At 33.0% G+C, this 12,681-nt stretch overlaps 1 long non-coding RNA gene across 1 annotated transcript in view; it reads right to left on the bottom strand.

Annotated features, from left to right (window-relative positions):
* The window catches only part of LOC143079354 (uncharacterized), a 48,735-nt gene extending 36,436 nt beyond the window's left edge, over positions 1–12,299 (bottom strand). Inside the window, exon 1 of the long non-coding RNA XR_012979397.1 lies at positions 12,264–12,299. This is a non-coding gene — a long non-coding RNA (uncharacterized LOC143079354). The remainder of the gene's footprint in view (positions 1–12,263) is intronic.
* Positions 12,300–12,681: the final 382 nt, after the last annotated feature.

The following is a 12,681-nucleotide window of genomic DNA, read 5'->3' as shown; positions in this document are numbered from 1 at the left end:
AAAATTGAATAAATGGGGTTCTTTGATATACCAAAACTAACTGTGTATGTAGATTCTTCATTTTTGGTCCTGTTTTCAAATTGGTCTACACTAAAGTCCAAAGGGTCCAAAATTAAACTTAGTCTGATTTTAACAAAAATTGAAATCTTGGGGTTCTTTGATATGCTGAATCCAAAAATGTACTTAGATTTTTTATTATGGGCCCAGTTTTCAAGTTGGTCCAAATCAGGATCTAAAATTATTATATTAAGTATTGTGCAATAGCAAGTCTTTTCAATTGCACAGTATTGCGCAATGGCAAGAAATATCTAATTGCACAATATTGTGAAATAGCAAATTTTTTTTTAATTAGAGTTATCTTTCTTTGTCCAGAATAGTAAGCAAGAAATATCTAATTGCAAAATATTGTGCAATAGCAAGATTTTTTTTTAATTGGAGTTATCTTTCTTTGTCCAGAATCAACTTAAATCTTTGTTATATACAATATACAATGTATATTCACTTTTTACTACCAACTGATAAATTAAAATAATCTTTACCATTCAGTGATAACAAGCAGTTTTTTTACATCTTAATATTTTATGATGTATTTAAATGAGTAGTTATTGTTGCAAACTCCATTAGAAATTTTAATTGAGATTAGTTTTGGAATAAGGGAAAGGGGGATGTGATTAAAAAAATTGGGTTCAATTTTTCTCATTTGAAATTTCATAAATAAAAAAGAAAATTTCTTCAAACATTTTTTTGAGAGGATTAATATTCAACAGCATAGTGAATATCTCTAAGAGAAAACAAAAATTTTAAGTTCATTAGAACACATTCATTCTGTGTCAGAAACCTATGCTGTGTCAATTATTTAATCACAATCCAAATTTAGAGCTGAATCCAGCTTGAATGTTGTGACCATACTTGCCCCAACCGTTCAGGGTTCAACATCTGCGGTCGTATAAAGCTACGCCCTGCGGAGCATCTGGTTCTTTTCTAAATTTTTGATTTTCAGTCTTTTGATTTTATTTTTAGAAACATTTTATATTAACAAGTCAGTCGAAAAAACTTCTCTAACTATGTGTGGTATGCTTCTTCTTGGCTCAAATTAATAAATTGTGGTCGGTTGCTTTTTTTCTTTAAATTTTGTTAGAATTGTAAGAAAAATTAATTTTGTTTTATGGATGGTTTGGGTCTAAAAGAAAGGTAAGAAATACTGTTACCTTTGTTTTGTATTTTATTTTGTCTCATATCTGTTACTGGTTAATGACTTTATAGCGTAAACATTTAAACCATACAACAGATACATTGATACAGATTTTTAGAAATAAAACCAACTATTTATTATTCAGGTAAAAACATAACATGGTATAACATGTGTTCCAATACTGTTCATTTTCAAAGTGCTCGATGACTAATTATTTTGTGTCCATATGAGACCCTTTTCTTTAAACCTCAGCATAATTTATTTACATTTAAGGAGGTAGACCTAGGTTAAGGGACATAATTCATAAAATCATCAGTATGTTTGTGTCAACCACTTTCATAAATATATTCTAAGCTTCTAGGTAACATAGATTATTTCCACTCTGTTTCAGGTAAATACTTAAAATACATTGATGAAACTTGACTTTTACAAACGCATTACTAATTTAATGAGTTATCTCCCTGAACCAAGGTCTACCCCTTAAGATATTATTACCAAAGATCTGTGTAAGTAACTTTGTGTAGTAAAATTTTATTATTTTTATTTTTTATTATTTGGTCATGAATTATATATTATGATATCTTTTTCTTGTCATTCATATTTCAGAGAGGTAACTGATTGAAACCCATGATACTTTGTTCAAATATAATCTTTTTTATAAAAAAAAACCTATGTTTATGAAAGCTCTAAAAGGAACCTGTGTCAAAATTGTAACCTATTAAGGAGGCTCGAGGGTATAAAAATTTCAGAAAAAAACCAAACATTTGTTTTTCATTACAAATTTTATTTATTTCCTTTTGTAGTTGTTACTTTATCATATGGTACAAAAATCATTCAAAACAATCAATTCGTGTTGGCCCCAGATGACTTTCCAAATGTATACATCATTGAAAAAGTTCCAAATTATCTCCCTTTGGTGGAAAAATGCCATTTTTTGGCTCTAAAATTGAAATATCTTTTTCAACTCATCGGTGACCTATCTTTTTTAATATAATTTCCATATAAGCTGTACTTAAACTAAATTATTGTAAAATTTTAGCGATTTCTGTAATAAATTTCTTTCTTTTATTTCGATATTACCTTTATTTCTCCTATTACTCCAACAGAAAAAAACCGCCTTTACAAAAATGTATGCTTCTTTCGAAGGCAAATTGTGAGCGCAAATGAACGGTGACCCCACTTTTTTATTTTATTTTTCTATTAACTATAAGATAAAGTTCATTTATAGAAAAATATAGATAAATCCTATATAAATGATTTAGACCCGCGAACCCCCTTAAGACAGATTAGAGATATGTTAAACCTCTTTTATCATATAAAATGTATGGATTAAGTGTGAAAAAAAATAAGAATGAAATTGTTTCACTATTTTAATATTTATGTGCTATACATTGTCTTAAATACCTTAAATGTGTACTGCAATTATGACACCTCTTCATTTTCATCTGTGTAGAAATGTTTCTATAAATAAGAAAAGGGGAAACATACTAAGAATTATCTATACAGGGTTCATATTAAGAACTCTAGATTGCAAAAAAAGGCATTCTTGAAAGACTAAACATAATGTGAATTTTAATTTGAAAAAAAAACATTTTATTTTGCCTATAATGTTGAACATAATATGTTAATCGATTTTTGTTGATTCCTTTTAAGGCAGTTGTAACATGATGTTCTATGCATAGCCCTTTCTTCATTCTTAATACAATTTTTTTAATGTAAATTAAATTTTGTCATTAACATTAAAGTTTTTTTTTTTAATTTTTCCCACTTTTGCAATATTGTTTTTTCCATACTCATAGATCTTATTTTTTGTTATTTTCTATTTTTCAGCAGATTATTTAGTATACAGTTGACTTGATTGAAACATACCTTTTCTGTAGACAAAAATAAAGTGTATTTCACAAACTTTTGTAATCAAATAGGGAAATACAGTTTTCCTGGTTTCAATAACACATGGTATTATTTTTTAGTTGAATGTTATGAAGTTTGGTTTAGTATTGTCAATATTTACTTAATGCAAGCATTTAGCTAATTTACCATCCTTGATATACTTTTGACATTCTATTCCTTTGTGAAATCTTATTGATATATACATTAATTTTTATGATGTACATTTCTTTGTCAATTATGAAAGTAAAACTTGACTTTCACTGTGATCTTGATAAACTACAGATATATATAGACAAATTTCTTTTGTTATTGATTCAGTATACTAAATAGCCGTATGTGCTGCAAATACTGTTTGTAAAATAAAATTGAGAATGGAAATGGGGAATGTGTCAAAGAGACAACAACCCGACCAAATAAAAAACAACAGCAGAGGGTCACCAACAGGTCTTCAATGTAGCGAGAAATTCCCACACCCGGAGGCGTCCTTCAGCTGGCCCCTAAACAAATATATACTAGTCCAGTGATAATGAACGCCATACTAATTTCCAAATAGTACACAAGAAACTAAAACTAAAATAATACAAGACTAACAAAGGCCAGAGGCTCCTGACTTGGGACAGGCGCAAAAATGCGGCGGGGTTAAACATGTTTGTGAGATGTGCTCTTTTTAGTGGAGTGACAAATCACGAAAAAGGTGCTTATTTTACGAGTTTAATGGACCGGCATACCTGCAGGCTGGAAATTATATTTTTGCAAAGCCAATACATTAATCTAACTTTTTTGCCCGGTCGTAGACATTTCGTACGGTGCAATTTTTTTTGAGAGTGAAAAGAAAATGAATTTTCGATTTTAACTTGAAATGCATTCCAAAAACATTTTTTAACATGATTTCATTTTTATAATCCACAAACTCTTAATTTTGGATTTTATTAAGAGAGTAACTACACATGTATATTATAAAATGAAAATTTGTTCTATTGAACCTTATTTTTAACTTTTTTATCCCCTTTGAAAAATGCATACTCTTTTTTTTATTTGAAAGGAGAGGTTACAAAACTTGTAATTCATAATTTATCGATATATTACAAAGTTCTTTATGTGAAAAGTAATAAAACTTCATTTTCTAAACTTATGAGACCAACTTCAGCTCATTCGGATGAGTATATCTATATTTTTAGCAATTTATAAACATTGCTATGAAATTCATTGAATTTCCGGATTTTTAATTCCTTACCGATAGACAATTGCATTCCTTAGATATTTCAAATTAGACTTACCCAACACCATCTGAAATATCGTTGTCTTATTCTACACAGCACACTCCTTGCTTATTAACAAAGTTTTTGTTGTGGATTATTGATAAGTCATACAATGGAGAGGGTAATGTTTCTGACCTTCCTGTCGATGTGATGCGTAAAGTCCTTGCAATAGCCGAATGTATTGTTTCATTGGATAAAGGCATTTTTACCCCATTTCATCTTGGTTTGGCATTACTCCACCATGAGTTTGGTTCCAAAACCCTGATTGAAAATCTAAATTCACATGGCTTTTGTTCATCATACTCAGAAGTACGAAGATATCTGACTAGTCTAGCAAATTTTGAAATAGGCAGAATCCAAGACACATCATATTTACCTAATGAGATTTCTTCTTTTGAAGAAGGTGGTCATATTATTCAGGAGGGGGCTGATAATATTGATATTAATGCTGAAACTACAGATGGTAAGAATACTTTCACTCAATGGCTAGAGCTGTCTTTCAGTATCAAAATGACACATCCAACGCAAGTATTAGTTCCATTAAGGTTAAACGTGGACCAGAGAGATCTCTGACGTTGGATGATTCTAATACCAAACTTATGGCTTGCTTACCTTACGACAAGCCAAAAGAACGTTATGCCCCCCCCCCCCCCCCACGATATGCAGATGCTTATGACAAGATTGTGTCGAGCTTTATTGATTCAAGACTAGATGTTGCTGACATGTCTTGGATATTCCTTCGAATACTGTCGAGACGCAGCATTGATCCTATTCCTATTTCTGTAGAAAGTAAGGAACAAATTGTCCCATTTTGGACCGGTTTCTACAAAAGATTATCTGAATCAAAATATGAATTTACGTTTGTAGCCTATGCTCCGGTCATTGACGCCAAACCTAGCGACATGGCAACAGTATATATCACCATGAAACAATGCTTAGATATGTCAAATCGTGCTGGTCAATAATACGCTGTACAAACTTTTGATCAGCAATTATATGCTGTCGCCCAACAGGTGAAATGGTCTATGCCGGATGTTTTTCACTCCCATATAATAAGACTCGGTGGGTTTCACGGGCTTTCCTGTTTTATAGCAACAGTTGGTACGTTATGGGCATCAGCTGGGCTCTCTGACTTACTTGTAGACTCTGGAATTTATGCTTCAAATACAGTTGATCAAATGCTAGTTGGTAAACAGTTTAATCGTGGTGTTCGAGGATTAACATTGGCCATGAGGCTCTTATGGTTCTTTTGTTTAAGGCATTCTTTAATTGGTGTAGAGATGAAAACCGTATGAAACCGATTCAACCAAATGTGTGGAAGGTGTTCCTTGACTGTCATAGCTCATTTGCTGTCCCCAGCACACCACAAAGCACTGAAGATATTGAGGAGTTCTTCAATGTTTTTGAAGAACATATTTTACCTTTGTTTGAAGAATTCAGAACACATTATTGTAGTATATCACCAACCTTTGCATTTTGGGATATGTTTCTTCATGCCGTTGAAATATTGTTACAGAATATAAGAGCTGAACGGGATGGTTTGTGGCTTTTACATTTGAAATCAGTGTCTGCAATGTTGCCATACTTCTTCATAACTAACCGGACAAACTATGCTAGGTGGACTCCAGCCTACGTTTTGGATATGTTAAATTTACCAGAAACGGTTAAGTCCTCCTTTTTGTCAGGTGAGTTTGCAGTCAGACAAAAGCCTGGAACCTTTAATGGTATCTGGAGTGACATGGCCACAGAAAAAACTATCATTAAAGATTCCAAAGGTTGTGGCGGCATTGTAGGATTCAGTGGTGAAATGAGAGCAAGATCTGGATTATCGACCGACACAGAAGGTGAACACGAAGAAAACAAACCAACAGCAATGAATCGCGACGAACAAAATGTGTCTGATTTGGTTAGTTATGTGCATTCAAACATGAGTGATCCATTAGAGGGAGGTACCGAATTGTTTCTCGAGGTTGTTTTTGAAAACCCAGAAGTTGTCAAGAGATTTTCTTGTGATGGCCTGTCAAATTGTACTGACTTATTCAGCACACAAGAAGAAGCAGATACACGAATGATTCTTCATTCGGTGTATCTGCAGATGCCAATATTTTTTCGAATGATAGAAAAGGTCGTATTATTATAAAGTCATCTGACACTGATGTGTTAGTGCTCTGTGTCCACTATTTTCCTAAACTTGAAAATACAGAGGAGATGTGGTTCCAAAATGCAAACTGGGTCAGTATCAAATTTGAAAGTTGGAAGGCGTTTGCTACCTGTTTACGATATATGTCGCTCACTTGAACCCTCAATCTGTAATTTACTGCCAACCACACATGCCCTCACAGGATGCGATACGACTTCTTCTTTTTTTGGTCTCGGAAAGAAGTCTATGTACAAACTTTTGCAGAAAAGTGCAGACAATTTTCAATCCCTTCAGATAGGTTTTTCAACGGGAGATCAGGAATCCGCCATTCATGATGGACGCAAATTTGTTGCTTTTTTATACGATCCGAAGAGGAAATTCAGTGATTTACATGAAGACCTGAACAAGTTAAGGGTGAAATTTGCCACAACAAAAGATATGAATCTTGTTAGATTACCCCCATGCGAGGCGTCCTTTTTACAACACATCCTCCGGCCAATGTTACAGACGCAGGTTTGGATGCATTCACTCATTGCAAAACCAGCAACCAGACAGCCCAAAAACTCTGGTTGGCAAGAGGGTAAAAATGGTTTACTACCGATTTTGTTTGAAGGACCTATGTCAGCAGATTTCCTTCAAGTCCTTATTTGCACATGCAAGGGTAAAAAGGCTTGCGATAAAAATTGTGTCTGCAACCAGCAAAATCTAGGTTGTACAACTAATTGTTCGTGTGAAGGTTCTGAGAGTTGTAGAAACTATCTTACTCACATTCAAATTAGTGAAGAAGATGACGATGAAAATGGCGTCTGAGTGAATCATGTAAAGCTGTATATATTCATGACATTATTTTTAACAAAATGATTACAGTTGGTTTCTTTGTGGTTAATATCACTTCGACTATGCGATTATTTGAACCTGTGTATTTTGTTTGGTTCTTTGTTTTTGTGTATGTTTTGTTTTGCATTTGCAACTGCCCTTTATGACTGACCACTTTTTATTTGTTTTATGGGTTTCATGTATGCATAGCTGTCCTGCAATAAGGATAAGTTTGTTTTTCTATCCGTACAATATGTATTTTTATTGGAGTACACATAACAATGACGCATTGGAAATAATTGTTTCGATCTCATTCACATACCTTTGGTGAAATATTTGCCACTGACAAATGGCATATACCATACCAGAAGCATAATTTACTCTCTTTTAATTTGAGAAAACGTATAAATCAGAAATACATCGTAAAATGTATATGTGAAGAAAAAAATACCAATTAAAGGTCATAAACATGTTTATCTTGTGTGTAAATATTGTTGCTGATCTGAATTTTCTTTAAAATCGCCATTTTTTTAAATTTTTTTAATAAATTTTTTTTTGATAGTGAATTGTTACAGTTTATTGCTTCATTTAAGAATTAAATTTTGTTTATTAAAGCAAATGTGATATTATTTTTTGATTGTTCATAACCCCGTTTGAAATAAATGTACTTCGGTGAAAAAATCGACCACTGCACTTTAACCCCAAATTAAAAAAAAATGCACCATATTTTGATTCTACGACCAGGCAAACATTAAACTTTAATCATTTCTCTATCCAAAAATGTATAATTTAGCCTGCAGGTAGGGTGGTCCATTAAAGTTGAAAATTCATCGACTTTGTCACTCCACTATTTTCCATAAACCTATGAAATACATTATTTGATTGCCTCCAATTTTTCATAGACTACTCTATGATTATTCCCTTCAACATATCCAGAGACAGATAAAGTGTATTATAAGGTACTGATATGGAAAACCCTCCAAAGCTGCTATTGAAAGAGGTTTTAGTGCTCATGTCTCCAGTGATTTTCTTTCTGGCCTTTTAAGCCCAGATCTTCTGTATACCGGTACCTAAAAAAAATAAGAAGTGGTGTGAACACCATAGACCAAATAGTGTAGATGAAATCAACTGTAGATCACCATTCACCCTTCAACAATGAGCCGAGTCTATACCACATATAAGGATATTAAAGGAGTAAACTTACAGTTAAATGTATGTACAAATTGATAAATGAAAAAATAGGATATACAGGGTTCATCAATAAACAACAACAACTGAAATGCCAGACTTATATACAGAATGTGTCATAGCTCGAACCTTTTTTTGTTGAAATTTTCTCTTAGGTTGTGTACAATGTGTTGAATTTCTGATATAACAGAAATGTTTGTTTAAGTCATTTGTAGCAGCTATAGTCACCGTCAGCTGAAATTCGTAGCGGTTATCGGTAAAAATAATCTAAACTATCAATCGCATTCACTCGAGATATAGTTTTTCACATTCCATTCATAAATCGCAAAAAGAAAAACCACTGCTGACCTACCTTTTAAGTGATCGCACTGTAATAATCCTGACTTGGCCACAATCATCATTGGGGTATCTAGTTTAAAAAATGTGTCCGGTGACCCCGCCAACCAACTAAGATGGCCGCCATGGCTAAAAATAGAACATAGGGATAAAATGTAGATTTTAGCTTATAACTCTGAAACCAAAGCATTTAGAGCAAATCTGACATGGGTATAAATGTTTTCTATCAGGTCAAGATCTATCTGCCCTGAAATTTTTAGATGAATCAGACAACCTGTTGTTGGGTTGCTGCCCCTGAATTGGAAATTTTAAGGAAATTTTGTCGGTTTTGGTTGTTATCTTGAATATTATATATATATTATAATCAGTTGACCCCCTTAAAATGTTATTGCCCTTTATAGTCATTTTTTGTAAATTTTTGTAATCTTTTTTTCTGAAACTACTAAGACAAATTAAACCAAACTTGTCCACAATTATTATTATGGTATCAAGTTTAAAAAATGTTTCGGATGACTGCGCCTGCGAACCAAGATGGCTGACATGGCTAAAAATAGTACATAGGGTAAAATGCAGTTTTTGGCTCATATCTCAGAAACCAAAGCATTTAGAGGAATCTGAATTTGTTCGTTAGGTCAAGGTCTATCTGCCCTGGAATTTTCAGACAAATCAGACAACCCGTTGTTGGGTTGCTGCCCCTGAATTGTTAATTTTAAGAAAATTTTGCAGCTTTTAGTAATTATCGGGAATATTATTATAGATAAAGATATATAATATGCCCCTCTTTCCATATTTTCATGAAATTGAATACAATAGCAGTTATAAATATATGATGCCCTCTTTATTCTCATTTTGTTGTAGTTTATATATGATAAACTACTATAATTTATATGGTTCGCTACTGACCCCTACGGATCCATAGAGGGTAAGTAGAATTCATAGGGGATGAGGCCGGAGGCCGAATCCCCTATGGATTTTATTCACCTTCTATGGTCCGTAGGGGGGTCAGTAGTAAACCGTATAACGAATTTATCGCACGCTGGATTTTTTCTGCTGCGTTATGTTGAAAAATAAACAATGAAACACAACAACATTAATAGATGACGTCACCATTAACGTGTCATGAAACCCCTATGAAATTTACTAACCCCCTACGGTCTCATAGGGGGTCACCACGTGACAGCGTTAAACCAATCACAACGTTTTTATTTTAACCGTGTGGCGATAAAACAAAATGAGAATATAGAGGGGCATCCTATATGAATAACTGCTATTTTTAAATCAAATGAATAAGAGTGACCTCGCATTAGATATATAACATTAAGAAATATTTATTAAACAAATAAACAAAAACAAAGCAGGTAGTCCATCCTCAAGCGCCTGTGTCATATATTTTCAAATCAGCGAAATAACTATGCAGATTGATATTTGAAGCAGTTAAAAATGCTAGGTGATAGCAGTTCTAGATGGCATCCAGTTCAAAGTGGATAAATGATTCAAAACGTATTTCTGGTTGATGTTTAATGTGTAAAAAATGGTTGAATTTCAAAATAGAAAAGTAAACGAAGACCTGTATGCAATCAAAATCATAAATCAAATAACAGACACATCATAGCCAAAAGGAAACCAGAATGACAGTAACGTTTGGATAGTTGTCTCATTGGCAATCATAACACATGTTCTTTTCATATATATTGCATATTTTCTGAATTTTAACCTCTTTGGTTTTCTTTTTTCCGCAAAAGACAAATATTCTCAACCTTGAAGTATAGGTTGTCTATTTATCTCATTTGTGTCAAAAACTTACTAGAAAACACATTTAATGGTCTGAAGAATTATTCTAACGATAGAACGTTGACAGTGATAATATTTTGACATGTTAAGTTGCACTTAGACGGTAAACGGACTACAGTTTCAGTCTAGCAGATATTAAGATATTTTTATTTGATGTTTCACTTAATATCAGCTATAGGTCAAAACTCCAAAACTGCAAAAAATACCATATCAAAACGGCCAAATTTTGATGGCTTGTCTTTTTTATATTGATATAAACCAATGATTGACCTTGAATACGTTTTATTGTAAGATATCGTATACAAAATTAAAGTTAATGTTGGTAAAATATCTTTTTCGGTAAGGCCTTGACTCAATCTAATTTTGACTAATTAGTTATCAAAGGTACCAGGATTAAAATTAAATACACCTGACGCACGTTTCGTCTACATGAAACTCATCAGTGACGCTCAGATCAAAATAGTTATAAAGCAAACTAAAACTGTTTAAAAGATTAAATTGATAAATTGGTTAATATATTTACCTTTTAACCTATGATGATTTACAAAAGACTGTACTTTCTTTTGAAAATATGCCACCATGTTTAGTGACGTCTCAAAAGAATCTTTTGCAAATAATTGGGGGGAAAATTAAAGATGATGTTGGCTTCCAGATCATAGAAGCGTCTTCAGAGAAACAGATTCCACTGCCGTGTTTCGATCCATCGATACGATACAATACAGTGAAACAGTAAAAGTTGAACACTTATCACTTATCATACGACGTCTCCCTCATATTTTGACTACTTCTATAAATTGAAAATGAGGGTTCTTTGAGAACAATTTTATACGACAAAAGAGAGGATATCAGTGCCAATTTTGAAAATTTCGTTTTGTAGCAGCAGTCAAGCAGCACTTGTATACGGAGTATATATTTCCCAGTTAATACGATATTCCTAAGCTTAGATTTCCAGCATGTTTTTTGTATATAGGGTTTCTGCTCACAAGGCTGCACCATCATCAGGCCTCGACAATAACGCTTGTCCGATTGTCCGGTACCAGAGGGGAAAATGGTCGGACAAGTAAAAGCTGTATCATGTTTGTCCGTCGGGACAATTACAGTTATTCTGCTGAAAATAAATTTAATCCAACTTTGATGAACAAAGTAATTTATTATAAACAAAAAACAAGAAAACAGATATTAATTTGACATGTTTCTGTATTCTGTTTTTTCAAAAGCAAAACCTTTTCCTTCAACATGTTTACTTGCAATCGATAATTTTTAACTGGTTCTTTGTCAGGTACTTTTTAACAAGTAAAAGGTATACTATTCTCGGAAACCAGTCTTACTGATCCGAATCAATGATGCGCTTTGTAGATAAAGTAACTTTACAGGACAGTGCGTCACCTCGAAAGATTCAGCTCCAAGTTTAATAGAGTTTGGCACTTTAGGAGACATATTAAGTAGACATGATTGATAGACAGTTTGACAAGGCAGGAGACATTTCGGGACCAAGACAAATCAGTACCTCATTTTGCTACCTTATTCTGTTCCTTATAATAAATACCATACCGTAATTTTTTCACAAAAATATTTTTTTTTATTTACCATAAAATTCACAAAATCATATTTGATCATAAGTAGAAAAAAACAATACTTGCAATATGGTGACCTATAGTTGTTAATTTCTGTGTCATTTGGTCTCTTGCAGAGAGTTGTCTCATTGGCAATCAGACCTTATGATGGCTTATCTTCCTCGTTTTATTGATTGCATTTAAATAAACTTTTTTCAACTTAAAAAACAAAACAGAATACAAATCCAATTAGTGTACAGGCCTATCAGATGGTGCCTCATGTTTAGAGTCTGGTGAGACTAGCATTGATGAAAAGTTCAAAACTAGAACCTAATTCCTGAATGCCATCATAGTTATGGTAGACTATTATGGGACATCTGTTCCACAAATGAGGAGAGATATGTTCCAATTATTGAATCAGAATCTCATTCTCTTCTACTCGTAGGACCTACTGAATTAGACTTATCAACGAGTTTGTACTTGTACATAGTGATAGCTGAACAGACTGAGTCCTCT

The sequence above is a fragment of the Mytilus galloprovincialis genome, chromosome 6, assembly GCF_965363235.1.
Source record: "Mytilus galloprovincialis chromosome 6, xbMytGall1.hap1.1, whole genome shotgun sequence".
In the NCBI taxonomy this organism is placed as follows: domain Eukaryota; kingdom Metazoa; phylum Mollusca; class Bivalvia; order Mytilida; family Mytilidae; genus Mytilus; species Mytilus galloprovincialis.
This window is presented reverse-complemented; position numbering and strand designations above follow the sequence as displayed.